Genomic DNA, 17827 nt, shown 5'->3' with positions numbered 1-17827 from the left:
CTGGGATCCCTTCCCTAATCTTGGCACTCCTAAAGGTATAGAACATGACTTGCTGCAACAATAACTGCTTTATTTTATGTGCCCTCTAAGCACTGGAAAAGATTGAATTGTCTCCTGTAAAATATGTGGAGAGCACACAGAAAATAAACAGCCCTGCCTTTGCATTCCCAGCACTCACTGCCTTTTCTGGAGGGCTGAGAGGAGGAGAGGGCTGAGCTGGGGGGTGGTGTTACCTGCCCTGGGCTGGATGGGTGGGATGGGAGGATGTAGAGCATGAGCTGATCCTGAACAATTAATGAACACCTTGGGCTTTCATTGGAAAGGGATGAGGTGTTACAGCCTTAAGACAAAGGAGGAAAAGGAACACCAAGGTGTTTTCTTTGACACCAGTAAGGTAAAAGCCAAACGGTGGCTTAATTTCCATTTGTTAGGTAAGAGTATAGCTTGAAATGAGCCCATTTCTAGGTTACTGGAAATTAAATGGAGTGCTGTCAGGCAAATAAATGATGTAGCTGCAAGGCTGCATATAAATTCTGGATAATCACAAGTGCATAAGCCTGTGCTGGAGAGCCAGAGCTTGTAACCACCAGTCAGGGAACAGAAAGGAACTGAAGCTCAGCACAGTTACTCCAGCAGCCAAGTTTTCATGGACAGTCTCACATGTCAAGCAGAGATGGGAAGAACGTGCACTTAGTGAGTAATCTGAAATGCTGATAGGGCTGGGAACTCAAACCTCTCCCTGGCAGCACAGAGATGTGCATGCCTGGTGTGATAAACCTGCACCCAGCCCAAAACACTGACCAGGAAAAGGCAGGGTAAGGTTTGCTGGTTAGCTTTCCTCTAATGCTTCCCCTAAAAAACCCAAATTTTGGTATTTTGAGGGGAAGAATATGGGCTCTTTTGCCCCCATAATTACCTTCACTGGTTGCTGCCCTACTCTGGGGCACCTGAACTCCATGGCTGGTGCATTTCTGCTTATCCTTAGGGTGCTGCCTGGGGTTTTATGAATGATGAACAACAAATTCTTGGCTTACCTTAAATCCATTCAGACACAATCCTGGCTGACAGAGTGAGCAGCGTGTGAGAGGAGGGTTCCCACCTGCATTTCATGGTCCATTTATTTTATCTGTCACCTGTTTCCATTAGATATCACCTGGAGTGGCCCATGGCTCAGCAGCCAAGGCAGGGAGGGAGGCAAGGAGGCAGCAAGCAAAGCAGGGAGCTGAAACACAAAGCTCTTGGATGTCTGCAGCAAACACCCTGTGAAATAAAAGAAGGATTTTTAGGTTTGGTGCAAATCCCATCCTACCCCAGATGTAGTAAGAACTCTGCTGCTCATTACAATCCTCTCTAATGACTTGTTTAGGGTATCAGGTCTCTTTGATTCAGATACTCTCTGGCCTAGAACATGTTGATCATATTACAGAGACATGCTTGTCCCCTGGATATGAACCATTTGTTAAAAAGTATGTCTGCTTGCTGTTAGATTCTGTGAAATTCAGGATTTCCCCTGCAACTGGAGTGTGGCTTCTGAGCCTGATCTCCCTTTTGTGCTGTTGGAAACCTTCAGTGGAGCCAGAATGTCCCTGTGAGTACGGGGTACCCAGCACATCCTCCTGGCACTGGGATGCTCTGACTCCTTCTTTGGCATTCAGCCAGCCCCTTGCCTGTGCTCCTTGCCTGGCAGGAGAAGCAGAAGGATAAACCCATAAATAACCAGGACTCCTCAGGTGCTCGGGACAGTGCAGGGCTGTAGGGTCACCAGGAGAAGGATGCTGCTGAAATTATTCGCAGCCGCGGCGCGGGTGACTCCAATAACAACAACCAGGAGCAGGCAGTGAAGGATTAGAGCACAGATCCTGTGAGGAGAGGCTGAGGGAGCTGGGGGTGTTGAGGCTGGAGAAGAGGAGGCTCAGGGGAGACCTCATCACTCTCTACAACTCCCTGAAAGGAGGTTGGAGCCAGGGGGGGTTGGGCTCTTTTCCCAGGCAACTCTCAGCAAGACAAGAGGGCAGGGTCTCAAGTTGTGCCAGGGGAGGTTTAGGTTGGAGATGAGAAAGAATTTCTTTCTGGAGAGGGTGATCAGGCATTGGAATGGGCTGCCCAGGGAAGTAGTGGATTCTCCGTGTCTGGAGATATTTCAAAAGAGCCTGGATGTGGCACTGAGTGCCATGGGCTGGGAACTGCAGCGGGAGTGGATCAAGGGTTGGACTTGATGAGCTCTGAGGTCCCTTCCAACCCAGTCGATTCTATGATTCTGTGCCAAAAGCAGGTTGTGACTGAGGAGCTGAATCCTCTGCACTGGGAGGCAAGGGAACTGTGCCTACCCACGGGGCTTAGCTCTGTTACAGCAAAATGTTTCAGTGGCTTAGACCCCAGTGTCACTGCAGAAGGACCATGGGGATCGTTTGCTTTCTTCCTGCCCACAGAGTTTCCATCTCCATGAGGAAGGTAGCAAAGGTGCTGACATCCAAGGCAAAACAACAAGTTCAATCAGCTCAGAATTTAACTGAATGAGTTTTCTGCCAGTAGTGACTCAACTCTCAGGGCCAGCTCTAAAATTATTTCCATCTTTTCCCCTTTTGACAAAGATCTGCTGCATTGTCACTAGGGTAGGGACCTCTCTAGGCCAGCCTCTACTTGCTGAAAATCAACATTACTGAAAATACCACCTGTAGGAAACAGGTTTATGCTTCAGTCATGAGTTTTCACACACCCTTAATGCTCAGCTCCTCTGTCTAAAGCACTGAGGATGAGAGGGAGGACATGCTGACAAAAAAATCACTTGATTCTGGGAAACCAAGCCTGCACAAGGCTACCAGGGGAATGGATTCTGTTCCACTGCAAGCTTTATTTCCAAAATATTCAATTGGGAATCTAGAATAAAACATTTTGAAACTCGATTCCCGAGGTTCTGAACAAGACCTCTGCAAGGGTTTTGCTGTCACAAGTCTCAGCATGTTGTGAGAAAAGCAAATACTGAGTGTGATGGAGGAGCTCAATGCAAATGTCCCTCCACATCACCAAGCCCTTCATTCTGCTCACACCAGCCACTCCTGCCTCGTTTCACCTGTCCTGGAGCCAGTGTTGTTGAGATCAGCCCTTGCTCCTTTGGCAGAAGCTGGTCCCTGGTTACATTTGCTCCATCTCCTTCTGCTTATTCACCTCCTTTCTTCTCTATTACATTTAACACCAGCCAAGAGGGTTCCTCCACATCCATTTGGGATCTTGGGCCACGTGTCAGCAGGGCAGGACACCCAAAGCTCTGTTGACTTCTGCAGCTAAAGCCTTGGGTGCTGTTCAGGAGGCACATTCCTTGACTTGTTCTCACTTGCTGTCCCCAGCAGCCTGCCCGGCCACCCAGCCAGGAGGATCAAATTGAGATTCTAAAGCCTCAGATTTGTTCCTGATGACATCTGTGTTGTCTGCCTCTGCGTGTTCAAAATTAATGTTTAGGCTCCATTTGGTAACGAGCTCTAAATCTTCTTTTCAGCTGCTCTGGAGTTTCCCTGTTCACTGATTATGCTTGGCCTCAGAAGGAGCCCACGTGCTGGGCACAGCTCGGATGGATGGATGGAAAACGTTATTGTTAGAGCAGATTACTTCTGAAGGCCATCTCCCATGGAAACACCAGTTGTTTAGGTTGGAAAAGACCTTTAAGAGCATCAAGTCCAACCATTAGCCCAACAGTGCCAGGGCCACCACTGCCTCATGTCCCTCAGCATCTCCACAGCTTTGAGATCCCTCCAGGGATGGGGACTTCACCACTGCCCTGGGCAGCCTGGGACAGAGCCTGACAACCCTTTTTGGTGAAGAAATTGTTCCTAATATCCAATCTCAACCTCCCTGGGCACGACTTGAGGTCATTTCCTCCATTGTTCTAGCTCGCTACTTGGAAGAAGAGACCACCCAACCTCCTTTGAGGTAGCTGTAGTGAGCATGAAGGTCTCCCCTTACCCTCCTTTTCTCCAGGCTGAACACCCCCAGGTTCCTCAGCAGATTTGTCCTCCAGACCCTTCCCCATCTCCGTGGCCCTTCTTTCCTTAGATGAAGCCACACAGATGTGACTTTGAAACACCCATGGCCACCTTCAGCCTGGCAGCATGCGTCCCACCAAATGCCCCTTCACCAAATAGGGGGAAAACGCAGGAAAACGAAGAAGTGGAATTTTTTTTTTCTTTTTCTTTTTTTCCCCTAATCCCACCAGCACAGCGTCTGTCAGCGTCTCTTTAACACTTGAGGAATACCCGGGGCGGGTGGATATGCCACCAGGAGTCACCCTCGGGCTGGGGAAGGAGGAGCCGTGGCAGGAGGAGGGGGTGCTGCCCCTCGGAGCCCCCTCAGTCAACACCCATGTGCCCAGACTCGAGCATTTTTCTTTTAATTTTTTTAATTTATAATTTCCCCACCCTCCCCTTCCCCTCCTCGCCCTTTTATGTGCGATGTTGAACCCTGGGGATGCCCGCACAGGTCGGGGTTGGATGCAGCCTCCTCACCTCCCCTTATCCTCACCCCTCCGTTGCGCGGGTCCCCTCCGCCACCTCCCTCCGCGGGGCGGAGGCTCCGCAGGTGCGGTGCGGGGCCCGTCCTCCCTCCAGCCCCGCTCAGGAAGTGACAAACGCATTTCCTCCTCCCTCCTTCCCTCCGACCGCCCCGCCCGCACCACGGCGGCGGCGGCGGCGGAGGTTGCGCGGCTCGGAGCGGAGCCCACAGCCGGCCCGGCCGGGCCGCGCCGCCGCCACCACCACCACCACGGTAAGAGCCGGGAAGTGTCCGTGTGTGTGTGACTGTATCTGTGTGACTGTGTGTGACTGTGCGTGTGTGTAAGTGTGTAAAGATCCCCTTGTGCCGTCCTCGGGAAAAAGGGACGGCGGACAAAGGGCGGCGGTTCGCCCAGCCCAGGGGATGGGGGGGAAGCGGAGGGGTTACGGTGGTCCCTCCATCCCATCCCGGCAGCCTGGCATCTCTTCCCTGCCAAGGCTGCATCCCCCCGAAGCCTGGCGTATCCCCCATGGAAGGCTGGTTTATCCCCCCCAAGCATGGAAAGCTGGCATCCCCCCCCACCCCCGGAAGGTTGGCATCCCCTGAAAGGCTCCCCAGCACCCCCCAAGACTGGCACCCCCCAAAAGCTGGCACACACACACGCACACACACCTCGGGGTTCTGCCTTGGTGCCGCCGGGAGCGGTGTCGGGGCTCGGTTGGGCTTCCAAGCTCCGGAGGTGCAGCCGGGATGGCTCCTGAGCTGTGTGCGGGGATGCTGAGTTCTTGTCCCGGGAGAAAAACCACTTGAGGATGGGTTCGGGTCGCCTGCCCGAAGTTTAGCGTGGGGGGTGAGAGAGGTTTCTTCTCCCCCCGCTCAGCTTTCTCTGCCCTCGCCTCGGTAATTTCTTCCTCCGAATGGATCAACACGTGCTTTCCTCCCCTGCCTCCGGGCCGGGAGTGATGTTTGACGGGGCTGAAACTTAGATCGGTACAAAACTCCCCGGGGTTTTGAGGGTTGCATCCCGGGGGAGCAGTGGATGTGGCTGAGCATACCCTGCAGAGATGCTTTCCAGCCCGTCTGGGACTATCACTCGTGCCACCCGGGGTGTCCCTGCCAGGGTTTCACGCCTGGCATGTCCGAGGTAGCTCACGGTGCTGAGTGAGGACCCCCGGGGGTCGTGTGGGGGGGGTGGATTTTCCAGTGAAACTTCTCACTGTGCAAAGTACCCTGACAAGCAGAGCCCTCCTGGGAAGTCTTTTGAGTCTCCTCCCTCCACTCGTTGCCGTTCAAGGTGTCCGGTTCGGGAGGGTTTCACCTAAAGATGTACACAAAGGTTTTTGATCAATAAAGGTTTTTCCCTCAAGAAGGGTTTTCCCGGGGTCGTGCCTCTGTCTCTCTCTGCCGTGTGGTCTCCACAGATGCTGGTGTACCTTGGCAGCACACCCCCACCCCCCCCTTTTCCACCTCCTTAGGAAATCCTCTGGAGTGAAAAGTAAGCATAATTTGTTATGAAATAGGCTGATAGACCAAACTTCAGCTGGCGATTGAAACCAGATGTGCATATTTTCCTTTTGAAGCCTCGAAGTGCAGTAAAAGACTATTTTTGACGGATTAAAAACAAACAACAACAACTAAAAAAAAACCCCACCAACCCTGCTTGCAAACTGTGGAGGTGGGGAGCAGCATCTCCTGATAATGCTGTAAAAAACCAGGGAAGGCTGTGAGTGTCTCTGCCCCTCTCTCACCAATACTGGGTGGCTCTGCCAGGCAGCTGCTGCTGCTGCCTTCCCTCCCATGATCACAAAGAACAGATTCCCCCAGCCTGCCTCTAATGCAGGCAGAAATATTTACCAGGGCTTGGCTGAGGGCTGGGGAAAAAAGAACTAAAAGGAGCCTCCAAACAATGTAGATAATGTTTCTAGAGAAATATTTGGGGTGGGTCACGAAGCAGATTAATTAGAGGGATGGTAAGAAAAAAAAACAACACCTGGATTTCAGAGTGGTTGTGGCTCACTGTAGGTTTGAAGAGAGCTTCTGATTTATTTCTTTGGTTTTAAAAGTCTTCCAGAGCCTGAGGATGCTTGTGGTGGTGGGTGTGTTAGACCCCAGCTCAGGGGTGCAGGATTAGGGCTGTTCACCCTATGTTGGGGGCATTTTTCCCAGGGAAGGACACAGCCTCTTTCAGAAGGGGGAGGAAAAACCCCAGCAGAAAAAAAAAAGCCAACCCAAACTTTGTGCTGTGGAATTGTTCCCTTCTCTCCACTTCAAAGGAGGGAAGGACTCCTCATGGAGCACAGCCCTGTGGATCATGGCCACGGGTGCCAGTGGTTTCACAGCAGAATTCCTGGATCCAGACCTTCTCACTTCCAGGTTAAACCTGGAGGAGGGAGGGAAATTTCTGTGACTTCCAGTTCTGCAGAGGGCCAAGGTCTCCAAGAACATCTTCAGTTGTACAGAGCAGATGGGTCTTGGGGAGGAAGAGCAGTAAGAGCTCAGGATGTTGCATCCGAAACTTTGCATGGAAAAGCAGGGCAAATCAATTCAGGAGATAATTGATTTCTGTGGATGGGATCCAGGTTCTTATATATGGAGATCAAGCAGACTGTGGGACAGAGCCAGCTGATTTTCACTTATGGATAGCTGCATAAATAAATACATGTGCATCAATATGCACACATGCAAATAGGGAAACGATAGAAATCCCCAAGTCTGCTTCAGCTGATTGTGTCTAATAAATTTTATTTTTTACTATCAAAGGTTTGCTTCACTTTGAGCAAAGGCTTAGGCAAAAAGAGACATGCAGCTTTTTGATGAAACATCTGTATTTCTGAGCAGAACAGGCACAAAGGACCATGTCCTGAAGGGGTGTGAAAGAGGGATGAGGTTTATCCAATTTGTCTGTTTTATTGTTACTGGTTGACTTCTGATTTCTCAATTGACAGCTGTGTGGTTTGAGGCTGTTCTTCCTTTTTTTTTTTTTGCTTTCTTTCTTTCTTGTGATGTTGTACAGTTTCTTTTCTTGATCTCCATTGGGATGGAGGTAGTTTGTGCTTCCCTTGTAAAATCCCAGGTGGAAAAGTGGACACCCTAGGTTGAAGGGGCCAATTTTGGTTTTATTCTCCCATATCATGCTGTCTGTAGAATGATTTTGCTGGGAAATAGTTCCAATGAACATTCATTTGTGGCAGAGCAGACTTTGGACCAACGGGCTGGGGCAGGGCAAGGAGCCAGAGATGCTCAGGGCTCTTTGGAGAGCTCAGCTGGAAGTGCTCTGCTCTGCTTCCCACATCCCAGGGGAGGGAGAGGCAAGCATAGCCTTTGCATCAGGTCTACCCTCATCAAAACTAGGGTTGAAATAGTTGAAAATGCCTCCAGAAAGACAAGCCCATGGTTTATTCCCCTGGCTCTGGGGGACAAGGCCAGTAGATGAGCTGGTAATGTTGTTCCTCTATAGCTCCCTCAGCTTTGTGGCTGTCTTTTTCAGGTTCTTTCTTTTTTTTTTTTTTTTTCTCCTTTCTCTCCCAAAATGGGAAGGAGGAAGAAGAGGAAGCAAGCCTGCTGACTCAGGGAAACAGAACAAAAAAAAAACCCAACACCCTGGTGTCTGATGGGTAGCAGAGGGCTGTGACTCTGGGAGGTTTCATGAGCCTGGTCTGAGGAGGTGGGGAAGCCAGGTGGCAAGAGCCAGCTCTTGGCAGCCTCCCCCAGCACATTGCAGGGTACCCTGAGGGGCTGTGCAAAAATATCACCAAAACCAACAGCTCCTCCAGCACGTCTGCTCTCCAGAGAGCTAAATATAAACTAACCCAGTGAAGAGAAGGGAATTTTCCACCCTGCTTCTTCCCTGCTGGGTTGTTCCCACCTGGGAAACCCCAGCCCTCTCCCCATCACTGTGTGACATGAGTGCCACTGCTCCCTTCAGAGATGAGACCTCCTGTAAATTCCTCAAAAGCAGGCAGGACAGCAGCAGCCCTGGAGCTCTGGTTCTGCTCTCAAGGATCTCTATGAGCAGTGTTGGAATGATAAAAAAGGACTTTTCCAAGGTCCCACTCTGTGTCCCCAGCCCAGCTCCTTGTGACCCAGCTGTGTGCTCAGGGCAGCAGTGCAGAACGTGGCTGTGGTACAGTGAACCAGGGAGCACATCCTCAGCCTGGTTTGTTTTTCCAAACTTTTATGAGTTGGCTGCCTTTAGAGTGACCAAAAGAACTCCCAGGGAAGAGCTTATTCCTCAAGAGTGACAACAAACTCTCAGGGAAGAGTTTATTCCTTAAGACCTGCCAAGCTCTGAGAGCACAGGCTGGGGATGCCTTGAGCCTCTTGTTATCAACAGGTGAAGTGGGTGTTAAAAATTAAAAATAAAATGGTCATCAGGCAATTAATTTAGAGCCAGAATTTCCCCTGGCTTCAGGTTGGTTGATCCATGAGTTAGGAAGCATTTCTGTGTTTGAAATGTTAGATATCTCATCTTCTGAATCTAACACAGGCTGTGGAGGGTAAATAAGATTTGATATGGTAGGAGTTTTTTGCTGAAATGCACAAAAAAAAAAAAAAAAAAAAAAAAAATAAGGAGAGTGTGTTGGACTGATCTGGAGGAGCCCCAAAGCCTGCATGAAGCATGGCTGCTTGTGGCACCACAACCTGTGGTCCCCATGTCCCCATACAAGGAGGGGGGGGGGATACCCAGGAGAGTTTGGCTGTGGAATCACCATATTTGAGCAATATTTTAAAAATTGGTTGAGTGAGTGTAAAGAAATCTGTTCTGGTGCATTGAGTTTCTGTATTTCCCCCCCTAAAAAATTGCCCCAGGGAGACTTGGTCGTGGTTTTTGCTTTTAGAGGATTAAATATAGCAGCATCATTGGTGTCACTCTTCTGAAATCCATCTGAAGCATCCCTTGGGCTGTATCATTCCCTGTATTTGTGGATCCTGGCTCTAGCTTTTGCTTCCAGCAGCCAAAGTTCAGGGCTTGGGCTGTGCAGTGGGTATGGGGCTGTAGTGAAAGAAGAATTCTGCTTTGTGGCTGTTTTGTGCTTAGGTCTCATTACATATCCTGGGGGTTGTAAAAAATGCAGTCTGGCAAACTGTGATCCAGCAGCTGGAAAACCTGCTCTCCTCTCCCTCTCTTTGCTCAAAGCTGCCCCTCAAAAGGAAGGATCAAAAATCCTTTTGATGGCAGAAGAGGAGCAGAGCTTGGGGGGGTGATGGAGCAGAATTCTGCTGCTCTTGAGGTGCACCAGCAACTTGCTTTGGTCTGGATTAGGGGAGTTGGGGTAACACATCCCTCATTCTGCTCCTAAACTCAACATCTACCCAGGGATGAGTTAAAGGCCATCATTGCATTTAGGAAATTCCTTTCTCTTTGTCCTTGTCCCTTGTGGCAGCTCTCACAGTGACCCAAGACAAGGCTCTGATGCTCTGATCCTCTGCCTCAGTTGCCCCAATTGTGCATCCGCTGCCATCGCTCTTCTGCACCTCTGGGAAATGTAGGAATTTCTGGTAGGAAAAAGATGTCACTGAAGATGAGTGGTTTTGTCCTGTCCAGGACAGCCTGGCAGCTCAGCGAGGCTGGGTCAGGGTAGAAATTTCTTGTTTCAAGTGGTGTGGGGAAGTCACAACAAGTCAGAGTTTGGTAGTTGGGAGTTTACCTTAATGTTATGGCAAATAATCTCCTGGTGTGCTGGGTGATAGTTGTTGTTGTAAAATGACTTCAAGTATGTAACATTATTAATTCTGTCATGGCACACGTTTTGCCCTAGCTGTTACAAATTAATATTGTATAATATTTTTGGAAAGGACAGGTTTTAATACAGCTAAAGAGATGCCAAAAGCTACAGTTGTGTGGCAAAGCTGAAGCTCATCTGTTACAATTACGAAGATAAAGCATTAAAAATATCCACATTTGGGCTTGTAGCCTCTCTGTTAATTCAGAAAAGGATTATTTCTTTATTGGGCTATCAGTTGTGTTATAATTGAAATAGGATGCAATGGATGGTACTCCTCAGAGCGAAAGCATGGTGGTTAATGAAGATCTACAGTCACTGATGGCTTCATTTAGAACCTCTCAGCCCCATTTTCAGCTGCACATGGTTTATGTTGTTGGTAGATTACTTTTCCTGTGGAGGTTTTGGGTGAATTGTTAAGGATTCTATATTTAATCAAAAAAACCCCAAACAAACAAGTCTCCAGTGTGCTGGATTGTGCTGTCGATGCCCTCCCTGTGCCAGTCTCTTCGTGCTCCCATGATATACCAGGTTGAAAAAGGGTTCTAGTTAGAGCTGGAAGAAGAGCCTGCTCAGCAGAGAGGTTGCTTCCCAGCCCTCTTTCCTTGTCCTTGCACAAGCCACCCTGGGGACCAGGCTGGGACACAGGGATATGGGAGTGCAGCAGCTCTCTGCTCTGTGGATCACTGGTTTTAGTCATTTTCTGAATTCATTCTTGCTGGAGCTCACCTTTTAGAAAAACCATCTAGTGCAGAGGTAAAAAGGCAGCGAGGCTTGAGAACCCACTGCTGTTAGTTTATTGCAATGATTATTGTCCATGCTGCTCAGGATAAAAAAAAATACACTTTATCCTTACTCTGAGTCTGCATAGTTCTGATTTCCTGCAGTGCTGGAATGGTCTGCTCCCTCTGAAGAAATTGCTATGCATCTCCTTCCCCTTCTGAAGGACCTGCCTGGCATCTCCTTCCCTTTCTGAAGGACCTGCTTGGCATCTCCTTCCCTCTCTGAAGGAGGCCAGGTTGTTCCTGAGCAGTCACCTCTCCACCTTCCCCCATCCTTGCTCTGTACCTATGTCTTCAAGCCCCTCAGTTACTCCTGGAATCTTCTCCAGACCTTAATCAGACCTGGCAGAAGGCTCCAGGTGCCCGTAGATGTTGTCATTTGCAGAGGACAGAGGCAGTGCCATCACTTTTCCTCCTGGAGAGCCCAAATTTTTCCATCCCCCTTGCCTTGATGAGCCAGAGAGCAGGGCAGGAGCCTGGGGATGTCTCTGCCATCGAGCTGGCTGTCTTTGGAGCAATCCCTTTTTTTGTGGCATATTTTGACACCTCAGTTAAAAATCTGTGCTGGCTGCTTCTCTCCATTCTGTGTTGTCAAGTTGTTGTTTTCTGTGTTTAGTCTGCCAGGCTTGAGTCACAGAGCTCTGATTTTCCTGTTTCCTTCCCAGAGACTGCCAGAAATATTACAGGGTGTGAGGTGGAAGTCTGCTTGGTGCTGAAGCCAGCAGAGCTGGTTTCTGTTTAGATCTGTTTGAGATGGGTCAGTTGGGTTCTTATCAATAACTGCACCCATTTCTGTCTGCTTTCCTTCCCACTGCTCCCTTTCTCCAGCACGAAGCCCCTGGGAAGAGGTGAGAGCTTTTTTCTGGTGGTTGTTAATCCTGGTTCCTGACTTTTCCATCCTTGGACTGAAGCATCACCCTGATAGGGATGGGTTTCCCAAGTGATTCCCACCCCAGTTCATGCCTGTCCTCCAGGAGCATCAGCCATGAGGCACAAATTTACAACAAAAAGTTGAAGGGGTAAATTATTTGGAGCTGCTGTTTAAGAAAGATCTGTATTTAATGCCTGCTCTTTCATATCATTCCGGGTTGCTCTTGACAAATGTGTCTGTATCATTTTCCTTTTTCCTTTTGATGGGGATAAAATACATATTGAGCATTTTTCCTTTTTCTGCATCATGACTGATGTTCCTGCTGCTTTTTCTGAGTCTGGAGCAATGTTGTCAGTTGGAATTGTTGTCCTTAATGTATTTAAAAATCCCTGTATCTTGTTTTCTGACAGAACCTGATTTTTACATGCATTTGAAGGTGGTGCCCTTATTTTTCATCTTGATTTACAAACTTTAGGATTCATTAATACCTTCACTCACCAGTGTAGCAAGATGTGTTTTTCCATGTGATGAAGGTGGGCATTTTTGCTGCCCTGTTTGTAGTGGGCAATTATTTGTATTCTGACAACATACCTGGGGTGATTGATTCCCTTCCCCAGCTTTGGCAGCATTTAGGTCAGTTCTCCTTGGGATGCCTTTTTGGGAGGGGGCTTCATGGCTCACTTGGTACCAGGACAAACCTCTCTGGCAGATGAGCTTCCCATTTCCACAGCTCCAAGGAGGAATCTCCTTCTTCTCATGATTTTCACCTGCGGGGTGGGAAGAAGGGGGACATATGAAGTGTCCAGATGCTGGAGGCTCATGGGGTAGAAATGCAGCTTATTTTATTTTATTTTATTTTATTTTATTTTATTTTATTTTTTTATGTTTTGCTTTATTTTATTTTATTTTCCCCCTTTTACTGCATGTTCACACTGTCATAAATGAGCTCGAGAAGTCTGGGCAGGATGGTGTTTCTGCCAGCCCAAATAAAAGCAAGGACTGTTTTTATTTCCACTTACTGCTGGATAGGGTTGTTTTGGTTTTTTTTTTCCCCTCTCATCTCTGAGGCAAGCTGCAAAATTCAGGGTTTTACCAGTGCCAGACCATAGTGGGGCTCATCCCACCCTGCTCCAGCTGCCTGGGAATTGGGCATCTCCAAGGGGTGAAGCATCTCAGTGCTGGGAAAACTGTCCTCTGTGGCCATTGCTTCTCCATTGGGGTGATTGCTTGGTGGGATTCCTTGCTTGGGAGCTGCACCCCAGATTTTGGGGGAAATATTTCACTGGGGGGGCCTGGGGGAGCCACTGGGGGAGCGGAACTCGTGCGAGGTTTGTGCTTTACGTGCTGCTGACACCTCGCAGGAGCTGTGAGTGTGTTAGGGCAACAGATTCTGTATTATTCCAGCCTCACCAGCTTCTCCCTCCAATATTAAAAACCCCAGCTGAAAGCCAAGTCCATGAATGACTCCGTGGAAAGGCTGTGGGGCACGTTGCAGCACTGCTTGGCTGGGATTTCAGTGGGTAAACACGGTGAGTGGGTGTTTGCTTTGCCTTCTTCCTCCCAGCAAAAGACTTCCTTTGAGGGAAGGCAAAGCCTCCAGCACTTCCCCATCACAAGCATCCCACCCTTCTGCCCATGGCTTGGTGTTGCCCAGGCCCTTGCTGCATTTCCAGCTCCACGTGCTGCCAGCCTGGGTGGGAATCCCTCAGTTTTCCCAAGCATCAGGGATGCCTTGTGCCCAGGGCTCTGCTGCCCCATGCAGATAATCCTGTGCTCATCCCACCCAGCTGGGATGATGTTGCAGGACATCCTTGGCTTTTGGAGACATCTCTGTTGGCTTGGCCCATGCTCTGCTCCCCTCAAAGCTTCCCAAAATCACTTCCAGCTTTGGCCACATCAGTTTGGATGGGTTGGAAATATCCTTGCTGTGCTGAAAGTGGTGGAAGCAGGGTGGCTGCAGCCTGTCCACTCCTTGCTCTGCTGAATTAGGAGGAGACCCCTCTGCTCCCCACACATTCCCCCATCTCCAGGGCTACCCAAACCAGCTTCTTGGCAGCAGGTGCCCGTAGGGACCATCTTCTGGTGGCAGATTGTTGTGTATTTAATGAACCTGAGGAAAACAAGAAATCTGCAGGCTGCGGGGCGACCCGAGCTTGCAGCCAAATTCACACTAATTCAGACAACTCACAGATGTTTGGCTCCTCGTTCCTTAAAGAGATTTATGTGAGATGCAGGGCTTGGGGATTTTATTTCTGGCATGCCAGGGATCTGAGGTGGCAGCGTGGGCAAAAGGTTTTCCAGCTCTGGAGGAGTCCTTCCTTATCTCCGGGGATGCACCCTCCTGTACCTTCCTTTTGCCAGTGCAATGTTGATGGCAACGACTGGCCAAACAACAGGGAAATGTGTTTTTTGGTTGCTAAGAGAATTAATAAAGGCTCTAGGTTTGTCTTTCGGGAGGCCAGAAGCTCTTTGAAATGTTTGTCTCAGCTGAGGAATGAAACCCCGAGGGATTGCCCAAGAGCAGAAGTTTCTTGGTGTGATGCAAACAGGGGGCTCGTGGGGTTTGCAGGTGATGGTGGGCACGTGTCATGCCATGTGTGGGCTCAGAGACTGGGCACTGAAAGCATTTGAAACTCTTAAAATGTTGTCTTCCTATTTTGAGAGGATAATTTCCATTTTGGAAGGTCCTAAGCACTCGATCTGCTGGGGTTCATGTGATGTTCTGCAGCCTTAGATTACTTATCCATAAAGGTGAAGTGGCAGGAGATGATGTGTGATGAGGTGGGGAATTGCTGCATATATCTGGTATTTCCCTGCTTTAAATCCAGCTATTTCTTCAGAAAGCATCAGCCTCTACTGCTTCTTCAGCTTAGCCTCAAAAAGGGGATAAATGTGACTTGCATGCAGCACCCAGCTCTGTTCAGAGAACAGTGATGGTGTTCTGCTGGTGCTTGGCAACTTTTCCTCAATTACACTGAGAGATGTCCCAGATCTTGCTTCTACTTGGTCTGTGTGGTGTTTTTTTGGTGGTCACTGATGAGCAGAAAGCATCACAGCATTGGGGTACTGAGCTCCCCTTGCTCCAAAACTTCTTCTTGCAGAGACCCCAAGAGCTGTGGAGCAAGCAAGAAAGCTCATGTTGGCCAAGAAGCCCCCTCTGATCCTCAGAGCATTACTGTATGGCTGCTTGTAGGGGGATGTTGTATTGGAGGTAGATATTTTATAAATTATTTGTGATTTTTTATGCTTGAGAAGTGAGTCTGAAAATGCCATGGTGGGGCTGTGTTTGCTGTCTCTGTCTCAGCCATCTGTTTCAGGTTGTGTATGGGGAAAAGAATATTAGGAAGAGACAAGAATTGGGTTTTGTGTCTGTTTACTAGAGCAGCATGCTCTGAGCAGTAATTAAAAGTAAACCTGGACTCTGATGGTTTGTTCAGCATCCCTAGTTGTTGAGATTAAGCAGCCAAAGCAATTCTCCATTCAGCAATTCCTCTGCTTTTGGGAGTGTGGCCAACACTCACAGTGTCTCACAGACCGTTGCAAATTCTTGTAATAAATCTCACAATTGGGGAAGAAAAAGAAAAAAAAAAAAAAGAAAAAAAAAGCAGAGGAAAGGTGAGATGGTTTGTTGAACCAGCAGGATGCTGCTGCTTCAGCTGCTCTTCTCCAGAGACAACCCTTGGTCCAACATGTCCAATATTTCTTGGAAATATTGCTCAAAATTAGAAGCAGTCCCCTAATGAGTGTATCACAGGCTTGCTCAAACAGAACATGCCATTTCTACACTTGCTGGGACAAGGAGCATCCTGTAGGGTACATCTGCACCTCCCCTGGGATGCTGAGCAGAGGTGTTGGGAGTGTCTGTCCTTGAGCCAGTGTGGTGGGATGGGTTCCTGTGGGAACCCCTGGACCAGTCCTGCTGGGGGGAGAAAGAGGATGCTGGGCTCCTGGGGCCCTTGGTGGGTCTGGACTAAGCTGGCCCTGGTGTTGCTCCATGGCAGAGCAATGTTCTGGGGATGTGCCCTCAAACTGGAGTCATCCCTGGGAAGGTCTGATGCTGGTCCTCCCCAGACATGTCTGCGTAGCTGGAATGGGCAATCAGGAGAGAGGAAGAAACCCATATTAATGCTCCAAATGTGCACGTTCTTCTCTTTAGCCACCATGCATGAGTTTTGGGCCTGGGGCCCCTGGTGGGTCTGGGCTAAGCTGGCCCTGGTGTTGCTCCATGGCAGAGCAATGTTCTGGGGACGTGCTCTCAAACTGGAGTGGCTCACAGACCAGGAGCCATCCCTGTGAAGCTCTGATGCTGGTCCTTCCCAAACATGTCTGTATAGCTGGAATGGGCAATCAGAAGAGAGGAAGGAACCCTTATTAATGCTCCAAATGTGCACGTTCTTCTCTTCAGCCACCATGCATGAGTTTTTTGGAGAGTGAGCACATCCCTTTGCACCTCTCCTTGGCACCTCTCTGCTGGAGACCTGCAGTCTCCTTGCCCGTGCCTCTCACTTGCTGGGTGCTGTTTTCCCATGACTAATTTTGTTCTCTTTTTTTCCTTTTCAGTTGCCAGGGAGGAAAAGGCAAACTCACTGCCACCACCATTTCCTTCGAGCTAAGATGTTGAGACAAAACACCTCTGCCCTTACCCTGACTTTTCCATTCTTTTCCTCTGGTCCTGTGTCTGGGAGTCTCTGCCCTGCCACTCCTGTTCCCTAAGAGCACGGGGGCAATAAACCTGATGTGTTTTACTCAACTAGATGGTGTGTAATCTTCCTTAATTGCTCTGATTTCCTTTTTTTTGTGAGAGCTTGCACTCAGCAGAGGTCCAATCCAAAGGTTCAGGGCTCTGTGGGAGCTTGGACTTCAGGCTCTTTTGGGAAGCTGGGGGTGTTCTGAATGTGTGGTTTGGAGCTCAGGGTGCTGGGCACCCTCTGCCTTGCAGGGCTTCAGGTTGAGGCCCTTGGAGCCAGGATTTGGAGTGAAATAATAGCTTTTTATTTGCTTAATAATTAATTTAGGGTTGTGGACCCTGTAGATCTGTTTTTTCCTGGTAGCAAGGGGTGACCTCAGACCTCTGGAAACCTCAGCTTGCATGTGGTGGCTGCACTTTGGATTTTCTGTTCCTCACGTGGCCCCTTGAGGTGGGCACTGGTGTGGTGAACCTCGGGTTCCTTCTGGCCATGGGTTTTGTCAGGGTGGCTGCAGAGGTTGGCTCAGCTCTGCAGCACATGGGTTAGAGCATGTTCTGCTCCTGCATGAAGCTCTTGGTTGTAAAGCAATGAGGTGATGTGGTTCCCAAAGCTGTGCAGACCCTACAGAGCAATGCTCATCTTAAACACAACCTCTTCCTGCTCCCCCTTTCCTCTACCATCTGTTTGACACCTTAAGTGTAGGCAAATCTTCTACTTACCAATGAATGCTGAAGGTTTGTCTGTGTCCTGGAGTCCTGTGTCTAGTTCTGGAGCTGCCTGACACAAGAGAGATGTGGAGCTGTTGGAGTGAGTCCAGAAGAGCCCATGAAGATGCTCAGAGGGCTGGAGCCAGGCTGAGAGAGTTTGGGGTTGTTCAGCCTGCAGAAAAAAAGGTTCCAGGGAGACCTTAGAGCACCTTCCAGTGCCTGAAAGGGCTCCAGGAAAGCTGGGGAGGGACTTGGGACAAGGGAATGGAGGGATGGGACGAGAGGAAATGGATTTGAACTGGAAGAGGGGAGATTTAGATGAGATATTGGGAAGAAATTCCTATCTATGAGGGTGCTGAGCCCCTGTGCCAGGTTTCCCAGAGAAGCTGTGGCTGCCCCATCCCTGGCAGTGTCTCAGCCCAGCTGGGATGGGGCTTGGAGCACCCTGGGCTGTGGGAGGTGTCCCTGACCATGGCAGGGGGATGGAACCAGATGATCTTTAAGGTCCCTTCCAACCCAAACCAGTCTGGGATTCCCTGATCTTGTTAGGCCTGGAAAAGACTACTCTAGCTGA

General features: G+C 49.3%; 1 protein-coding gene across 1 annotated transcript in view; it reads left to right on the top strand.

Moving 5' to 3' along the window:
- Positions 1-4703: 4703 nt before the first annotated feature.
- FAM53B (family with sequence similarity 53 member B) overlaps positions 4704-17827 on the top strand; it is a 38730-nt gene continuing 25606 nt past the window's right edge. The window contains 1 exon segment of the mRNA XM_030453583.1: positions 4704-4755. The gene's annotated coding sequence lies outside the window, so the exon portion shown is untranslated.

The sequence above is a fragment of the Calypte anna genome, chromosome 6, assembly GCF_003957555.1.
Source record: "Calypte anna isolate BGI_N300 chromosome 6, bCalAnn1_v1.p, whole genome shotgun sequence".
In the NCBI taxonomy this organism is placed as follows: Eukaryota; Metazoa; Chordata; class Aves; order Apodiformes; family Trochilidae; genus Calypte; species Calypte anna.
The sequence above is the reverse complement of the archived record's forward strand: the minus strand, read 5'-3'. Positions and strand labels throughout refer to the sequence as shown.